We start from the raw sequence: 20417 nt of genomic DNA on the forward strand, positions 1-20417 counted from the left end.
AAAGATCAAAGTTGTTCTGAACAGGGCCCTCCAAAATGGGTATTGCCCAGGGCCCCCAAAATCCTTAAGGTTACACCGTGCACTTTGGAAGTGGTCAGTATAGTGAAGAACCCATATATAACACACATAGAACATCAAGCGCCATGGAGAAATGACAGGCCAAAGTCAATATTTGTTACCTCCACTCAGTAGCCTACCACAGGTGACCAGTTTTAAGAAAATATTGAATTAAATGGCTCTTGTAAAGCACACAACTACTCCGGAAAGTGTCCCGGTGCTGACAGGTAGTCTGCACACCTAACTGGATTAAATTACTTCATTTGCTGAATAGCCAGGTTTTAGGTGCTTCCTGAAAATGGATAGTTCCGAATTGGCCCAAAGTGCCAGTGGGAGTTGATTCCGGGCTTGAGCATCATGAAAAGAGACAAATCTACCACCGGCTCTAGCCCAGCGGACCCTGGGAATGGTGGCCAGATGACTAGAAGACAACCGTAATGTCCTAGGAGAGGCATAGTTAGACAGCCTCCTCCTAAGGTAGATGGCACCATTTCCATGTAGGGCTTTATGTGCCAAGACCAGTTCCCAAAGACCGTGGTGGATGACAACTTTGCAAATCCAAAGACCTCCAGCAGAACATAAGAACACAACAGGAGGACTATTGACTTTAATGAATAAGGTTTTGCCATGCTCAAATCCAGATATCCAGATTTCTCTATTAGCAGTCAATGATGTGATGGTCAAAGTTGAGGTTGTCTTCCTTTTTTTAGGTGACACCATGAATATTTGGTTTTGGGGTTTTTGACTAGAGATGTGTGACTGCATGTTGTTTTAGAAGCTCATTACCCTTCCTGTTTGTGATTAGTAAATTTAGGGCATTCGTTTTGTATGTCTGTGATGTTGCACAGTTTACCTTTCACCCTACAAGTAATCTTTACTGGAAGGAAATCAAGTGCTAAGCAGAATAGAAATGTCTAGTTAATCCTAAGTCTGAATGCCATCTCTTTGTAGTAGTACATATTAAGGCTCGTACAATTTTGATGTGAAAATGTGGAATTAATCATTTTTCGACTACATTTTAAAGCTGTTCAAAATTCCACCAGCAAAGCAGTCAATAAGTCTAAATAAAAAGATGCTTCCATTTAATGTGTCCCCTACAAGGTTTTAGTCTTCAAATGCAAACTATTAAAGCCCAAATAAAACAGGCGAGTCTAAAATATTTTCCAATGAAATTCATATGTTTGCTATTTAGATGCTTTATTTAAAGAAAAGAAGAGCTCCTAGGACCTTTAACATTATTTAAGTTTTTATATAAATAATAAATTTTCAAAATTTATCCTAGAGCACAACAATTAAAAAAACGCGTTGACTGAAATCCCTTACCTCTGACCAGAGATGCAGTGGATCGGTGATCTCATTTTCTCCACGTGAATTTTGGACCCCTGGTTAATAATTAGATAGCTGAGCATAAGTGGAATTGGAAGGTGGATGTCGTGGAGTTCGATCTGCAAAAAAGACTTCTTGACAATCTAACTTATTCTAGGTTGGCAATCATATATGTAGATGCTTATGTGATATGTCATATTAAGGAAAGCATACTCTCACCCCTATCTATAGGGCCTTCTCCCAATGCACATATGCATTCTGTGGTCTCTAGAGAAAGCCATAAAATAAATGATTATATCCCAAGCAAACCAGACATAGTATGTTGTCTGTTTCTACACCTGTTGCAGGAGTTTGTCAGTGTTTCTGTAATGCACCAGCCGTGCACCATGCAGATAAGAGTGGTGAGGCTGTGGGGCCGGGTGGGGTGGGATTTCAACCGACGACGAGAGAAAATTAAATAAATAATTTCATTTTCCCTCGTTGTCATCTGTGAAAATCCCATCCCCCCCTCCCCACACCTAGCCCTACCGCCCCACCGCTCCTACCTGCAAAGGCCACGGATGTAATGTACACCCATTTTACATACAGTACACTTTCAGATTTTGCTATGTGGATTTTGCTTATTGTCCCTCCCATCATTTTATTTCCATTTTGTTAAACTGAATTTATAAATCCCTGTTACCGAAATGCTAAACAGCTCGAGGTAAAAAACTCCAACAAGAAAGATGTAATGAAAATTACACAAATAGGTACTAGAAGGTTGTACTTTATAAAAAAATAAAATGTGAAGGAATGCCACACATAGAGGTCCGAATATAGTACTATTGGTTTAAAGTGAAGAGAGTGAAAAAGTGAAACAGACTTAGCAAAGAGAAGAACGAAAGGCGCCAGGACATTTCGTTCTAAGTAGCTATTTCATACTTTACAAATAGCTTTAATCTGTCAATTACTCAATCAATCAATCGAATCGATAGCTAAGACCACGGGACTAGATTGATACAAGTAGACAGTGGAAGCAATTTTAGGTACACACGGAAAAGCAACACAAACAAAAGGGGACAGGGAGATGCAAGCGTTTGAAGACTATAATGGGAATCAGTGAAAAGGTGCATCTGGGCCCTCTTTATCCATCCAAAGAAGCAAAATTATAAATCAGTTTTATGAGAACACGCAATGCGCTGTTAAGTATGTGAGCCAGATCATGTACTTTGCAAAGGCAGCTCTGGAGGAAAGAAACGTGTAAAGCACCATCTGAATCAGTTCAAAAAGGAAATATTCAAAATATTACGACTAAGAACTGAGGATGCTCATTGACAAGAGCAGAAAAGATAAACATTCAAGTGTGCTTCTGAAAAAATACATCTCAATGCCCAGTTTAAGTAACAAACGTTAGCCTGCAGCTAAAGCATGCCCTGTTTCTGAGTGTGCCAGTCCAAAAACGACCTAGTTCGTTTTAAAGACTTCCACACTCTCTTTAGAAGCCCAGCGCTAATCTGATCTCCGGATCACAACCTCTTCTTAACAGAAATAAGATTACATTATGAGAAGGGCCTTCCTCCACTAGGAGTGGCTGGAGTGTTTACATCCGTTTCTGAGAATGTTGAATCACAAAATAATTTGACATTTTTAGGAGCCAAATCCTCCTCTGTGGACACTGAAAATGGCGGCTTTAATCATATTTGAGGGTAAGGACCTAAATAGGTGTCGAGTGCTTTGCAGCATGTCCCTCCTGCATATGAACAACATGTTACAGCATTCAGGTTTGTCTTCTTTTGACCAATCATTTTTGGTCCCTATCTTTAATCCAATTTAGTTGGTTACTGAGCAGCCACTCAATTAATTCAATTAATATTTATTATGCTTTAGAATTCCGAAGAATTCCACATAAGATAGATATATAACACATCATTCATTACATACAGAAATACAAAATAAAAAGAACAATTTTATACTACAATCCCAAGAGGACCTATCCTATAATGGACTAAACTATACACTGAGCTACGTCATATCAATACAAAAGGTCTTTTTTAGTTAGAAACACAGTATGGGCAGTACGGAGAACCCTAAAAAGAAGTACACAGAGGAATTAATAAGAAATACCTGAATTTAAAATTGCGCACGCAAAACAGTACCAGATGTAATCCGAGTTTAGCGGAAGGGAAAGACAATCCATTGGACTAGAAAAGTGCAAATGCTCTGTGCAAAATATGGCAAAGATATTACCAGCGATCCCATAACAGCTATACAGACATTTCAACCCCAAAACATTAATCAGCTATTTACATAAAAAAAGTGCAAGTGCTTAGTGTAATTTCATTTAACAGATACAACAGCAGATGAAGCTAAGTTACCTTGAGGTATTTCAATCTTTTAGTTCACTTAAAAATATTACAATCCTACAATCCTAGTAGACATTTAAAAATTCTTTAAAAAAACGAAAAATTTTAAAACACATCAGTTCAGATGGAGGGGACATAAGACAATTACGGGCCTGTTCAGCTGTATAAATATTATACTTTAAAAAAGCAATCCTTAAGTATCTTCGTCGAATGGCGTGAAGTGCGGGGCACACAATCAAAACATGATTCAGATCTAGTATTCCACAATTACACAGATGACAAAATCTTTCATTTTTGGGAATACCCTCCCATGCACCTGTTACAACTCTTAGGGGTAATAAATTCAATCTTAGCAACAGAATGACTCTGCGAACACCATGTTCCAAGTTCCACAGAACGTATGGCTGGGGATTTTTAACGATAGAACTACCCGCAATACAGTCCATCCTCCCATTCAATGAACATAGTATCATATCTCTTTCACGAGAGACCACATAAATTGACTTCTTAATTATCAGTTTTAACGAAGTTTTACATAAAACTGCTGCCCCTTCCTTATCTATACCGAACATACTTAAAGCCTTTATGTAATTTCTAAAAATTACGCTTTTCCCCTTCATATTTAAGAATATTTCTCTGTGTAATGCTGCCCTCAATAAATTATCGGGGCTACTATTCAAAGCATTGCACCATCTTAAACAGGCAGCCATTGATAACACATATGTTGACAGTAGACCAAATTCGAGCCTAAGTGCCGCTATTGGCGCAGCATAATTCAGATTACATATTTGGCGCCAAATCTTTCCTTCCACCGTCTCAAATTTGGCCCATTCACACTCATCTACTATTTCACTTGCATAATTCAATGTCGGCGGTATTTTTATTTTGTACACCGCAATGATGTGGGAGAAATGTCTTTTCCCACATTGTAGGTACAGGCGATTAATTGCAGATACTTGTGAAATAGCTTTCCCTTTGCAATGGTCCATATGTCTGCTAGCAGAGCACCTGTTTGAGAATATTTTTCCTAAATATGGATAACATTTCACAACTTCAAGTTTTTCCCTTTCCAAAAACCAACTCAGATTTTTTCTCACTTTACACCCTTGATAACTAAAAATCATGACTTTGCTCTTTAAAATATTTATTTTTAAAAAATGCTCCTCTGTGTACTTAACCAACTCCCTCAGTCTTCTTTGTAACCCAATTGGTGTTAGATCCATTATTATTGCATCATCTGCATACAACAAACAACTTAATTTAAGAGGACCTAATTGGGGGGGGGTCACCTTTATTCCGTCCCACACTACTCGGCAAATCATTAATATAAATAGAAAAAAGTAGAGGTGCCAAAAGGCAACCCTGCTTTAGCCCGTTGTGGGTATATATTTTCCTTGACAGGCTTTGGGATCCCCCCAATAATACTTGTGTCCACGTAAAGGAATGAAGTGCAATTATTAATCTTAAAAGGTTCCCTGGGATCCCCATTGTCACCAATTTCGTGGAGAAGTCTATAAAAGCGGTGTACAACGGGACCCCTCGGCCCATAGGATATTTTTCAATTAAGGTTTGTACAACAGAAATATTGTCCAGAGTGCCACTATTCTTGCGAAATCCTGTTTGTTCCAGAGGTATATGGTTGTTCCCAAAAGCCCACTCTTGCAGATGGCCAAGAATACTCTTCGCAAACAGTTTCCCTGTTGCGTCTAAGAGGGAAATTTGTCTGAAACTAGACGGGGAATTCCTTGGACCCTTCTTATATATAGGAACCAATATACTTCCTTCCCAGGAATACGGGATGTTTCCAGTGTCATAACAATATGCAAACAATGGATGTAAAAATGTTGCCCAATCTTCACAATCCTGTTTTATTATGGCTACTGGAACATCATCTGGTCCCATTGCCCCAGAGTATCTTGATCCCTTAATATACTCTACAATCTCCAATTCTGTTGGTTCCCCTACGTCAACCCCCAATTCTGAGTTATTCAGAACTCCCTCACACTGGTCAGATAATTGATTAGGGGCATACAGTTGAGAGATATACGTAGACCATTCAGGTTCAGAGATTGTAATGGGTTTGGATTTTTCTCTACCAACACAAAATTTCGCTATCAATGCCCAATACTTTCTGGTGTCCCCGGATAAGGACACTTCACGAAGAGTTACCCATTTTTCATCTTCTACTTTCCTCCTATCTGATACTTTTTTTCTGTTCCGTACCTGTTTAAGTCTATAAATCTCTCTCTGATTTTTTAAGCTAGGGGCTTTGAATTGGAGTCTAATCAACTCGTTAATCTCTTTATTCAGTTTTTTAATTTCCCATGAGACTAATACTGTGGGGGAGGTTCTCATCTCTTTTTTCTTTGTTCCCAATTTTCTGATTGCTGCCAAAACTCTCTCATACCTCACAATCGGAGTCTCTAGACTAGGCCTAAATGCAATATTCTTAAAAACCCTCTGGAAATTCGGCAGTGCCTTATATGACCAATAGGTACGGCCATTGTTTACGGAGTAGGTAACCTTTTCCTTCCTCTGATTCCAGCGTTCGGGCTTCTCGGTATTTATGACCATCTGTACTAATAAAATATTATGGTCACTCATCGTAGAGGGGAGCACCTTAAAATGTGTACACACACTAAACAGTTGAATGGAAACTGCCATATAATCAATAAGGGACTGACTATAGGTACCATTAAAAGTATAAGATGCGGGTGAGTCCTCTGGAAATCTACCATTCAAAAATATTAAATCAAGATTCCTAAGGTTTTGTAAAAGGGAAAGGCCTCGTTTATCAGATTTTGACTGAGCCGGAAATACAGGCTCTGGAATATCCCACACCTCCTCCAAATCCGTATTAGAGTAAACTATCTCAGCACTATTATTTATTTTAGCGTTAAAATCCCCTACCATCAATATATGCGCATTTTCTTCCGTATTACGCAAATTATGCGCAAAACTGCAAATAGAGTCAACCAATGAATTGGATGCTCTCCCCGGGGGGATGTACACATTTACCAGAAACAAAAACTTTACATTCCCTAAATTATCATTTCCTAATTTCAGTTTTGCACAAATACAACAGTTTGAAGGGGGTTTGTATATCACGGGGTCCCAAGCTATATTACTACTGAGCAAAATAGCTAGGCCTCCGCTTGCATGCCCTTTTGTGGATTTTTTTGCTAAACTGCAAAACACATAATAATTCTTTAACTGAAACTCTTCCATGGCCCATGTCTCTTGGAGACAGATAATCATGGGGTTTATCTCAACCAATGATTTGAGCTTATAACAAGAATTCCCTTGCCCCGCCACATTCCATGAAATAAAGTTCCCCACTTGGCTACCCTCGTTCTATGGAATTTATACTGGATGTTTTTACCCCATTTAAGGTACCAGCAACCCAACTCCATTTTGTCACCTCATCATCCCCATCTGCTTTGGGTGCCTCCTGTACCTTGAATGTTGGAAGCCTGATTTCTCTTACTCCTGTTTTACTTCCTACCGTTATTTCCATGGCGTCAAACTTTACGTGTGCATTTTCATCCTTGTGCTCAGTACCATTCATCCCTTGCTCCCGATGGCATACTCCAGAATTTTTAATCAGAGTTCTATCCGGGACAACACTTGGTGAGATGTCTATTCCTCTTTTCCTGAAACTATCAATGTTTGGAGTGTTTGAATACCCCTCCCGATGCTCCAATAGGGTCTATTACGGGGCTGTTTGAATTACCTAACTTTCTCCCTAAACCAAGGTCACTCAATAAGCCAATAGTTTGAGGACTAACTTCCTTATCCTCTTGAGACAAGGGGGCATGCAGATCTTTGATTGAACTATCACATTGAGGTTCATTTTCCTGCCCATATCTTTGACTCTCTTCCAATATAGGTTGCGCCGCGGGCCTTTTTGTTCCAAGGGAGAGGGATATGTCACTTATTCCAATTTCATTTTCGGGATGGAACCGTAGTTTTTTCTGTTTCCGTTTTGGTAACCGACGGTTCTTCATCTTCCTTTTCTTTCCCCTACTGCCATTTTTAGTATTTCCATTCCTTGCGAGAGATGCCTCCCCCACAAGTGGGCACGCTAGGGGATTGCATAAATCATCAAGTGGCTGTGGACTTAGATCTTTTGCAATGATTTTATTAAAAATTGGCAAAAGACGTACTGGTTTTAAAGCTGGGGAAAACTCTATCTTTATCTTTTCCCCAGAACTGGGAGCCTTGTCACATTCCTTACGATTGGAATTAGGTAAATCGGAACTTAGGTTCCTTGCAAGGGAACCTCTTTCAGAACTCTCGATAGGCTCTTTTAAACCCCCCACCACTGAGTTTGTACCTATGTTATGTATCCCACTATTTAATTGCTCAACTTGACTGGATACTGGAGGGGCCTTTTCCGGGATTAGTGGGGCTTGTTTATACTGCGTATGATCTTGAACCCCTATCAATATAGGTGAAAGAACTTCCAATATATAATCAGAATTTAAAGTACTTTTTTCCAACAGGGACAAAATTGCAGACATAATCTTCTCCAATCTCAAAAAGAACTCCAAGATCCCCCCAGGCCAAACATTTTCACTCTTATTCAGAGAGGTCAAAGAGTTCACTACACATTTGTCCTCAGTCACTGAAGCTCCCAATATCTTTTCCACTGAAAGGTCTAACAAATCCCCAGCCAAAGATATGTTTGTAGGTGTACTACTATACATGGCTGGCATATGTGTTTGAGCTCCTGTGTGTGGCGGGCTCACTTGATTATCCAGGGACCATACTAAATCTGTCTCTGAGATTCCACTCAAAATTGCTGACATTCCTTAAGACTCCCGAGCTTATCTTTGAGGTTCAACAGGATGTGAGGAGTCACATAGCACTTTTGAGTGCTACTGCATAGGCAAACAGGTTGGGAATTTAGGATCGTATTTGAATAGTGTCACCTAAATAATGTCTACTCAAATTTTGCCCCATTCATAATTAAGCATTATGCCCACACCTGCACAGTATGTCTCCTCACCCACTTACCTGTGGTGGGAACTAGTACAAGTTACTGTTAGTAAATGTAGGGGCTATTAGTAAATGTAGGAGCATATTTTAGGTATAAAGCTACTAACTATATTTCTACATAGATTACGTGGGAATCCCTGCCTAGATACTTATACCTACAAATTGAAAAGAAAAGGAAATATATTGCACACCTGACAAATACTATAACTAGGAGCACATAAACAGAGCTAACAACCTGTGCTCTGTCTTCTTATCCATGTACTGTGAGACGTTGTGGAGCAAGCCACCATTCATAATTGTGTTGTGTCATTGTGTTTCCATGTGTGTGTTTGGAGCAGGTAATGTGTTATGATGTGTCTTTGAGACTTTGTAGTGTTAGATGTGAGCTTAGTCGTGTATTTTCAAATTCATTCTCAATTTCTAATTTTGCATGCATGTTCATCAGATTTTTTAAATATATTTTTAATGAGATTTGTATAGTTGTCTGGAAGCCTACACAGTCATTTGATTTTTTGACATCATGATGTTATGTTATTTGTATTCTTTTACATTTTTGCAATAAGATTCATATAGTTGTCTGCAACATTTAAAATTACATTTCCATTTTTCTTTAATTAAATGTATTTTGTAAGTCTACAGCTTTGTGCTAGTAGTGTTATTTCCTGTCTCCATTGGTTTAAGAGGCCTCATGAGTGATTTATCCGAGGCTTGACTGGAGAAGATTTAAGCCTTTTTAGGCTGTCATAGTTCTGGAGTAGATATGGATTTAATTATATTGAATTGTAACCGACGTGCGTGTTTTTGTATCTGTATGTCTCTTTCTGCTCCTCTGGTTAATTTTGTGAAATAGTATTAATTGTACACATCCACCCATATTGTGTCTTTGCGAATTGTACCTTTTATTTTTTAGTTGCAGCAATTAAGCTAACCATCACTCTCCAAACAATGATGTATTCAACACAGATGGATACATTTGTTTCGGCGAGTATTTAAAATATGTTTGTATGACAGGAAAGTTGCATTTTTTACTGTTTTGACAAAAAGTGCAGTAGTTTGCCCGCAAACCACAAATAAAAAAAATGGAAGGCTGAAAGGGTCGTCTTCTGCAACAATTTCAATGTTCGGTTTACCACAGATTTTTATTTTTATAGCAATAACATTTTGCATAATCCAAGCAGCCCCACAGAAAATAGCCATGCCCCCTAATAGGCAGAAATGTCCGATTTGCATTAAAAATCACATATTTGTTTCAAACACAGCATCGACTTGGAACACAAGGGTACATTCCTTCAAATGTCATATGCAGGAAGCCCTGGAAAATCAATCGCAGCTGATTTTGCAGATCTGCTTCTGACAAATAGAAAAAAAAAGTCTCTGATTAGTCTGAGAAAAAAGGCACCCTCCTTCCTGCTCCCTGTGCCCTCTCAGCTTTTCTTAAAAGGCAGTGGATGGCAGAAAGGGGGTGGACAGCGGTATGCAAATCTCGGCCTCCATAACCAAAGTAGCCTGCAAAATTAGGTGTCAGCATGCAAAGCTTATTGATGTATGAATTCGGAAAATGAAAGCCAGCAGCAGACTGACAGGGCTAAAGGTGAGACAGCCGCAGCGCGAGCGGCTGTACATCTGCGTCAAGGTGCTGCTATGTGAGAACGCTTTTCACTGGAGGGCCGCAGCCTAACAAGCTTTGCTTGGCCATAAAATGTTGAAACAATGCATTGAAGCTGCACTCGCTGTGAATACCAAATAAACAGACCTGGCCCCCTTCAAAGGCACGCATTCATTAATAAATTCATACTCTGCGTTTTCAATAAAGGCAGAAAATGCAGTGTAAACTGGAGTTACTTAGTGACACCAGCTCATTGCTTTTTATTGTTGCTTGCAGCTACGAATCCTTCACGGTGCACTAGCAGAATTTATTACTGTCTGTCTCCGTGGCAAGTTGGCGAAGTGCACCTTTTGAAGAAAATTGACCGGCACTTCATGAATATGATGAAAAATGCCAATAACACTACAATGACTAAACTCTTGACATTAGCCGGCACAGAGCTAAGAGCCAGTAATGAAAGTGTTGCAATTATATTATTGTTTGCTGTGGAAGCTTGGAAAAGAATCAGGGCCTTAAGATATTGAAGTCTGAAGCATAATTTGTACTCCTCGATTTCAAACTGTGCTCTGGAAGCCAAGGTTCCCACTGAATTTTAAACATTTAGATTTCAAAGATCTATTTTCCTTAGGTAGTATGCTCTCAAAAACACATCTAAAGTTGCCAGCTAAAATTCATATTGTTCAAGTCTCGTTCTCTCTCTCTCTCTCTCTTGCTCTCTCTCTCTCTCCCTCTCTCTCTCTCTCTATATATATATTTATTTTTTTCACGGAAAAAAACAAAGGTTACAGGGACGTTGTAGTTAAGCTGACATTTCACTCTTACAAAACCAGAAAAATTCAGCAGTTATAGTTAGCTGAGCTAACTATAACTCGTGCTCCCGCAATGCCCTGCTTATGACCCACATATGACATCACTGATGACATCACTGAAGACATCTCAAATTACATCACTGATGACACCATCCAGTGACTGTGAGTAATTAATAAAAAAGGATGACTGTTAAATACATATACCAAAGTGTATTGATGGCTCAGTGGGTGTATGAATGTCTGTATAGATGATTCAGTGGGTGCGTGACTGACTGTATACATTAGTGATTAAGTGTCTCAGTGAATGTATGGGTGAGTGACTAGGTTGTGAGAATATCTGTACCAGTCTGTCAACTTGTGACTAACTGGCTGTATGGGTGGGTGAGTGGGTATGTGAGTGGCTGTTTGAGTGATTGATTGGGGTTTTGAGTACCTGTTGGGTGTCTGAGTGTCTGTGTGGGTGGGTGAGAGGGTGTGTGATTGCCACCATGGAAGAGTGAGGGGGTGAGACAGTGGGGCTGTATAGGTGACTGAGTGTGTGTATGGATGTGTTGGTGATTGAATAGATGTGTCAGTGGTATAGGGTTGAGTAACTGCATATGTGAAAGGCAGTATAGGAGAGTGGTGGGGTGTATGAGTGACTGTATATGAGAGTGAGGTATTCTAATAGTGACTGTATGGGTGAGTGTGTGCTTGCATCTGTGACTGTATAGGTGAGTGAGTATGTGTTAGTATCTGTATGAGTAAGTGAGTGGGTGTGTGTGTATCTGTATGGGTGAGTAAGTAGTTGTGTGATTATATGGGTGAGTGAGTGGGTGTGTGATTAGCTCTATTAGTGACTGCCAATGTGTGTGTGGCTGTATGGGTGTCTGATGTATATGTCAATGGCTGTATTAGTGAGTGAGTGGGTGTATGAATGGCTGCATGGGTCAGTGAGTGGATGTGTGTGTAGACTTATGAATCATTGGTTTGGTGTGTAATTACTGGTATGGGTGTGTCAAGGGTTTAGACAATGGTAGTCTGGAAGTAGGAGTGGGTGTATTAAATTAATGGTCATATTGGGGTGTGAGTAGGTGCATCAGAGATTCTGTGGATGATGTTATGAGTGATTTTATCAGTGATGTCATTTGAGATGTCATAAGTGACGTCATCATTGATGTCACTAAGCATGTCATGGATGATGTAATATGTGACAAAATAACCAGTGCATTGCAGTGGCACAAGTTATAGTAAGCTCAGCTAACTATAATGGCAGAATTTCTCTGGTTTTGTAACCTTAGTTTTTTGGGTGAATTTTTAAGGTTTTTAAAATTGTATTTTTCTAACTATAAAGTCCCTGTAACCTTTGGTTTTTCAGTGAATTTCTAAGATTTTTAAATGTTAATTCCTAACTATAACGTCCCTGTAACGTTTGTTTTCTTCAGTGAATTTCTAAAGTTTTTAAATTATTTTTCATAACTATAACATCCTTGTATTATTTTTCTATAATTATATATTGATTCTATGATTAGTAAATTGATTTAGCTTTCCCCTTTGTATACATTTGTTGAAAAAAGTGCATCTGAAATGCATTTGCCATTTTCGCAATGATTCCTTGCGCGGCAATGATATCGGTAGCCGCGATTACCGTGAATAATAATGATAATCCACATTTGTAAAGCGTGAACAATCACCCGTTAGGGTCTCTTGGCCCTGGGGCCCGTCGGGAAGATTAAGCAAGCTATTGCCCAGAGTCACATGGTGCTGGGCTAATCTGCCGCCGGCACTGGGGATCGAACCGTGATCCCCAGATTCTGGAGTCAGTCACCCTAGTCGCTGCGCCACACCTCTTCCTTGCGCCGCAATGATATCGGTAGCCGCGATTACCGTGAATATGTCTCAAAATGACAAAACAAAAGCAGACATTCACTACCCACCACCACATACAAAACTGATAACTGTAAAATAGATTATAAGCACTACACTAAACACATTACTATCTAAAAGACTCTAAAATAGCACGTATAACTCCCTTAATATCGCTATAACACAGTGTATAACTCTTTCAGTGGAATCTGTGACCACATGCATCACTGTATCAGTAAATCTCTAATTCACTGTTTAAGTATTTCAGTGGCTCCCTAAGATGGTACATCACTCTATTAATGGTTCTGTAACAAACTGCTTGACTGTCTCAGTGCATATATGACTGGGTACATCAGTGTCTCAATGGATCTGTGATTTGGTTGCATGAGCTCCTCGGTCGATCTGTGAGTAGATGCATGAGGGCCTTTGTGCATTTGAAAGTAATTATATGACTGTTTGACGAGATCTGTGAGAGGATACATAAGTGTCTAAGCACATGTCTCAGTAGGTAGGTTGGTGCATGAGTGTCTGAGTGGGTCTGTGACTCAGTGGGTCTATGACTGTGAGCATGAGTGTCTGAGTGGTTCTTTGAATGGGTTCATGGGTTTTTGAGTGCAACTGTGAGCGAGTGTGTGAGTCTCTGAGTGTATGAGTGACTGGGTGCATAAGTCTCTGGGTGGGTCTGTGAGTGGGTGTTTGAGTGACTGTATGGGTGTGTGAGTGTCTTAGCGGCTCTGTGTGTGGGGGTATGATTGTCTGAGTGAATCTGTGAGTGGGTTTACGAGTATCTCAATAGATCTGTGAGTGAGAGCACAAGTCTCTGAGTGGGTACATGCATGAGTGTCTGAGATGGTCTGTGACTGGGAGGGTTAGTGTCTGGGTGGGTCTGTGAGTGGATGTGTAAGTCTTTGGGTGGGTGAGTGAGTGGGTGCATGTACATCTGAGTGAATCTATGAGTGGGTGTGTGAGTCTCTGAGTGTATGAGTGAGTGACTGAGTGCACAACTCTGGCAGTATCTGTGACAGGTTGTGAGAGTGACAGAATGGGTGTGTGAGTGGGTTTGTGAGTGTTTGAGTGGATCTATGAGTGGGTGTATGAGTGTCTGTCAATGGGTGTGTGAGTGTCTCAGTGGGTCTGTGAGTACAGACATGCATATGTGAGTGGGTCTGTAAGTAGGTACATGACTGCACATGTCTGTACATGGATGCACAACTCCCCAAGTGAGTCTGTAAGTGGGTGCATGAGTATCTGAGTCGGTCTGTGAGTGGGTACATGACTGCCAGGTGGGTCTGTGAGTGGGTGAAAGTGTCTCTAAGTGGGTATGAGACGGTGCGTATGAGTCTCTGAGTGGGTCTGTAAGAGGGTGCATGAGTACCTGATGGGGTATGTGAGTGGGTGCATGAGTATCTGAGTGGCTATGTGTCTGAATGTATAAGTTTGTGAGTAGGTATGTGAATGGATATATAGGTGTCTGAGTGAGTTTGTGAGTGCATACATGAGTCTGTGGCAAGGACCAGCGAGTGTGTACAAATATTTATATATTTTTTTATATTTTCACCAATATTCAGGGTTTCTCCATGGTATTTGTGATGTCCCCGCGATGATACATGGGGGGCTATGCTGGCAATCATGGCATCATGGTGAATATCGCAAGCAATCAAAAAAAAACAATTTTGGACACATAACTTGTGTCATTAATACCACCATTTCTCAGACATGGGGTCAGAGCATTTCCACCCTGACACCTTTCACAGAAATATTCATCCCTGAGAACTGTTCCTGATCTATAACATGGCAGCTGCAACTTTCTTTTTAGGTTGCATCCAGCCAATTACAGCATTCCCGCTGGCACAATTTTGCGGTTCTCATCGAACAAGCCGTGATGTCACCATGATCACTGTGAAACCACCACAACTTCCGTTACAGTTGCATTCAGCTAATCAAAGTATTCACCCTGGTACGTGTTTTCACGATTAACCTTGAACACATTACTATTTAACCACGATCCGCGATCCCCAGGGCCAAATGAGGCTCGAGAAAGGGGGCATACCCCTCCTCCCATTTAAACATTTGAGGATCCCAGGGCTTAATAAGGCTCAGGTGGGGGCCACTTCACCCCTCCCCTTTAAAATACATAAAAGCCTGGGGGTTTGGGGTCTCTAAAGCCTAGTGAGGCTGTGGGGGTGGGCCAAACACCCACTCCCCTTTTTATTATATTTGGCCCTGGGGGTGGAATCCCCAGGGTCTAAACTTCCTATTGCTTTTGGCCCCATGCCTGGGTCCCCGGGGACCAAAGAAGGTTTGGAAGAAGAGCAGTGTGGCCCTCCTCTGATTTTATATTGTATATGACCCCAGTGGATGTGGTCTCTGAAGCCAATAGAAGAGAAGGTAGGGGGCTGCACATCCCCTCCCCTTAACCCCTGGAGGTGGGGTCCATGGGGTCTAAAGGCCAACCCTATGCTGTAAACTGCAAAGACTATAAGCAGTGTGGGGTTGACAGCCTGCTGGGGGTTTGGCCATAGGACCTAGCAGCAGGCAAACACTATGATCAATCCCCACTGCATACAGCCAAAGAATGTGTGACGTGTAGGGATGGCTGCCTGTGAGGAGCTGGAAGCAGGATATGGCTGCAACACAGGCCCTGCGGCTAGCCCTACACCACACACAAGCATAGGCTGCACATGGTGTGGGGTTGGCTGCCTTTGGGTGGCTGTCTGCGGGGAGTTGGACACAGGGACTGACTGCAAGCTTGGCCCAGCAGACAACCCCAAACCACAACCGACAAAAGGCTATGCACAGCATGACGTTGGCTGCCTGCAGGTAGGGGTGAGCCCTTTGGCCAACCCCTACCTGTGCACAGCCAAAGGTCATGCACAGCATTGAGTTGGCTGTCTGTGAGTGGTTTACTGAAGGCCATGTACGGTAGTGAGTTGACTTTATGTGTGGTAATACCATTTTACCTTACACTAAAAAAACACTCACTGAAAAAAACAAAGGTTAAAGTAGTGTTATAGTTAGCTGAATATGTCAGTGACAACATTAGTGTTTTGAACTATATAAAGGGACTAGTTAATCCTTAGCAATAGAATGTTGGCACAAAAGGAGCAATTACATTCACGTGGTACATGGTGAATTAATAAAAATAAAGAACTATTTTTCTATTTGTATTTTTCTCCAGATTGAATATCTAGAATTTAAGAGGGTCAAAGAACAGAAGTATTTTAGATTTCTAGAACACTGCTTTATATAGCTCCAATGTGTCCAGGAGAAACCTCTTTCTGGTAAATTAGTATTTTAAACATGAGTCTAGAGGATCATTAGGTGTGGAATTGAGCTTTAGAAGATACACCTAGCATAGAATCTAAAAACCACACCAAGAAAGATAATAGAGCTGCATTGTATGGATAGAACTTTATCTAGAAATCCATGGTGGTGGAGCCAGGTTGATAACTGTGGAGGATTGAAGTATGATAGAGGAAGTAAAAAAATCATTGGGGTGCCTATCTGGATTTGCACACTTTACAAACTCCATACATACATACATATTTAAAAGATAACTTCAGCAGCTCCTGCAAGATTTGAGGTAGGTATTGTGTGCATTACAAACTGAAAGTGTAGGATAGGCCATTATGCTAAAGGTATGCAGAGTCTGACAAACTAGCGGTCCTACAATAACTCCTATTTAGAAAATATTGTAGTACTGATGCTTTGTCAGAACTAAAAAAAAAATAGTTTAATGGACATGTTTTTAAATTGTTGGTTGTATTGCAAGTATATTGATTCTAAAGATGGCCAGATGTATCAGTTTGCTTTTTCTTCGTTGATTCATACTTTATTTCCTTCAGTTTCCAGTGATATATTTGTAAAGACAACTATGCATTTGAGGATTCACCTATGGTGGATCTAGGTGGGTGTTGTATGGTAACCACACCTTCCCCCCTAGTAGCACCTTAATTATTGAGGTATTTTGACTTTCCCCTATACTTTGCTGAGCGCCCGTTGGCCTATTGGTTACCAAATATTATTAACTATGCATTTGACTTGATAGTTGTGCCCGTGGTTTTGTGTTGTACCTACTATTAACCCAGGGTCAACCGTAACTTCTCTTTGGCTTTAGTTTTTTAGAGATTGGCATTTGTTAAATAAATATGCCTACTGCTCTTATGTTGATTCAGATAAACATCATATTGTGAACATCAAATGGCATATTCTTATTTTTTTAAAGATATGCAGTATTTATGAATCTGATATTCAGCAGCATATCACTTAGAAGTGGAAGTACACAATTGTGATATGTTTTAATCGTAGTTCTCAAATTTCTGCTCCAGTTTTTTTTATTGAAGTTTTTATTCTAATGTTTTCACAGAAACATTTACAAAAACATTTTGAAACTATTAGTTCTGGCATTGTGTGGTGTGATTTTCCCCTTCTTTTGAATTCTAAGATACTGTTTTTGACTGTATACTGAACTTCATTTTTGCTGGTTTTAGGACTGGGCAGTTTACCACTGCTTATCACTGCACTGTGTCTAAAATATAATAATATTTGTTTTCTCCATGATTGCCATATCTGGTTTACTGATTAGTCCCTAGTACAGTGCACTACATGTGTCCAGGGCCTGTAAATCAAATGCTACTAGTGGGCCTGCAGCACTGATTGTGCCACCCACACGAGTAGCCCTTGAAACCTCTCTCAGGCCTGCCACTGCAGAGCCTGTGTGTGCACTTTTAAACTGCCTTGTCGACCTGCCAAGTAAACCTACTAGCTAGGCCCAAACATACCCTTTTAATACATTAAGGCACCCCTAAGGTATGCCATGGGCAGCCTCAGGGGCCAGGTGCAATATAGTTAAAAGGTAGGACATGTACCTTTTTTTTAGTTTTACATGCCCTGGAAGTGAAAACCTGTTACATTTGTTTTTCACTACAGTAAGGCCTAACTCTCCCATAAGCTAGCATTGAAGCTGCCTTGCAACACATTTCAAGTGTATCTTCCAATTGGAAGCAGATAGATAATTGGATTTTAGTGTCTCTGGACTCACAATTTAAAAATACGTCTTTTAATTATGTTGGTTTTTAAACGGCAGGTCTGAAAATGCCACTTTAAGAAAGTGGATATTTTCTTACTTTAACCATTCTGTGCCTCTGCTTTTTCCTAGACTAGACACCTGGGTCATGGTGACAGCTGGACTTTGTGACAATCACACAAAGGGAGCTGAGGTGTGCCCTGCATATCCTGAGGGCCCATCACCAGACTGATGGGTCTTCCTGAGATAGAGTGGAGGGAGGAGTTGACACTTGCACCTGAATAAGGCTGTGCCTGTCCACCAACAAAGAGCTGCCTACCCACTGTAGTGGGTCTGGAGCCAGGGCCAGGAAGGGCCAGGTCTTGTGCACTACAAAAACCTTTCTTTGAAGTCTCCCTTCTTCAAAGGCTAAGATGGATATAAGTACTGGACCTCTGACACCATATACTCTGCCCGGAAGAAGAACTGTTGTGCTGCCAGGATAGACTGTCACTTTGCTGCTTGATTTGCTGTGTTGGGCTGCAGCCTGCTGCGTCCTGCCTGGGAGTGAAAGGACTGAACTTTACTCTCTTCATCCTGCAATTCTAATGTTCTCCAAGGTCATGAGTGAGCTTGCCTCCTGTTACTGAAGTCTCAGGGATATCAAAGACTTCACCTGCATCTTGCTGCCAGCACATGGGCTCCTCTGTTGTTGGCCGTGCGCTCTGGGCCCTGCTCTACCAAGTGGTTCCAGATACGGTCCTGGGCCCTTGGAAGTGAGTTTTTGTCCTGCCACCATGACATTAGCACATCAACCCTAAAGCATCATTTTGGAACCGGTGCATCACTGTCAAATCGATGCACCGCCACTGCTTTCACCAAAGCAGAGGTCCCCTCTCACTAATTGCACAACGCATCAACCTTGACTTTGCCACAGTGCCTCTGAAGAACCGCCGCAGCATGAGCCGCGGACACTACATCTCCGACATCTGTGGTGTGCTGTCCCAATTCTGAAGCAGTCTCGTCCCTACATGGCTTCCAATCAATGCATCCACTTCAGCCCAGCAGTTCGCCAATGATGTGGAACTGACACACGGCACTCCTGACATCGATGCATCCTCAATGCTGCGCCAACTTCAGGAACTGATATCTCGCACCAGCAACCGATGCATCACTTTCATTGTTCACCGCATTGTTGCATCTGTGAATCACCTCCTCTGTGCACCGCATCATCTATGATTTCCAATGCATCCAAGGTACTGTAAGCAGGTCTGCATGATTTCTGTATCTAGACTGCGCTCCATCACTGTTAGACTGTACTTTTGGATTTATTCCATTCAATCGAGACCAGATAGTCTCAGTTGGAGCTATTGATTTATAAGCACTGCATTTTGATTTAATCTTGAAAAAATCATATCTTGGCATGTGTATGTTGGATGTTTGTCATTTTGGTCTTGTTTTACTCAGTTAAATGTTGGCTATGTTTCTAAACTGTTGTGGAGTACTTGTGTGTTCTTTTCACTGTGTTACAGTGTGTGTGCACAAATACTTTACACATTGCCTCTTTAGTTTTGCCTGATTGCTCTGTTCCAAGCTACCAGAGGTTAAACATAGGTAAACATTTAGTGTATACTACACTTAACCTAACTAGAGTCGTGGTCCCTACTTGGACAGGGTGCATAAGCATACCTCTGCCAATTAGAGATCCCATTTCTAAAATAAATATTTTTAAAGTATAATAGAATTAAGTGCAAAACAAGATTGTTTTTAAAATGAATAGAAAAGACAATTCACTTCAGTTTGGCCACCACTTCCATGCCTCTACCAATGTTGCAGTCCATCTATTGCAGTCTTTCCAATGATCCATAAGGATGTAAATTATGTTTTATAGGGCCACCTCAAAGCTCAAGCAGGTTACATCCTTTCATCTTAATCCTCCTGCAAGACAATATATCTTGGATAATCTGCATATTAATATCTGCCCTTCCAGTCCTATGTTATGCAAGATATCATACTGGAAAATGTGTTAAATAACTAAGGGTCATATGTACAAGCCCCTATCGCCACAGGAACGTCACTTTTTCTGACGTTTCCATGACGATAGGGGCTTATTTACAAGGCAGCGATAAGCCACTTAACGGGGTTTAATGCTGCCTTGTACATAAGGCCCCCTTTCATGCAATGCTTAGCGTGAAAGGGGTGGGCAGTGGGTGTTGCGGTGGGCGTTCCACCCCAACACCCATTGATTTTGACGCTGCCCCCTATTTTCAAGGGCAGCATTAATAGGAGGCAACAGCAAAATTAAGACCAGGGAAAACCTGGTCTTAACTTGGCGAAACAAAGCAAAATGCATTATTTCACCTCGTTTTTGCTTTTTCCATGTGTGCAGCACACATGGAAAAAGCAAAATGCCTTGGATTGTTTAT

Source organism: Lissotriton helveticus, chromosome 6 (genome assembly GCF_964261635.1).
Source record: "Lissotriton helveticus chromosome 6, aLisHel1.1, whole genome shotgun sequence".
NCBI lineage: Eukaryota > Metazoa > Chordata > Amphibia > Caudata > Salamandridae > Lissotriton > Lissotriton helveticus.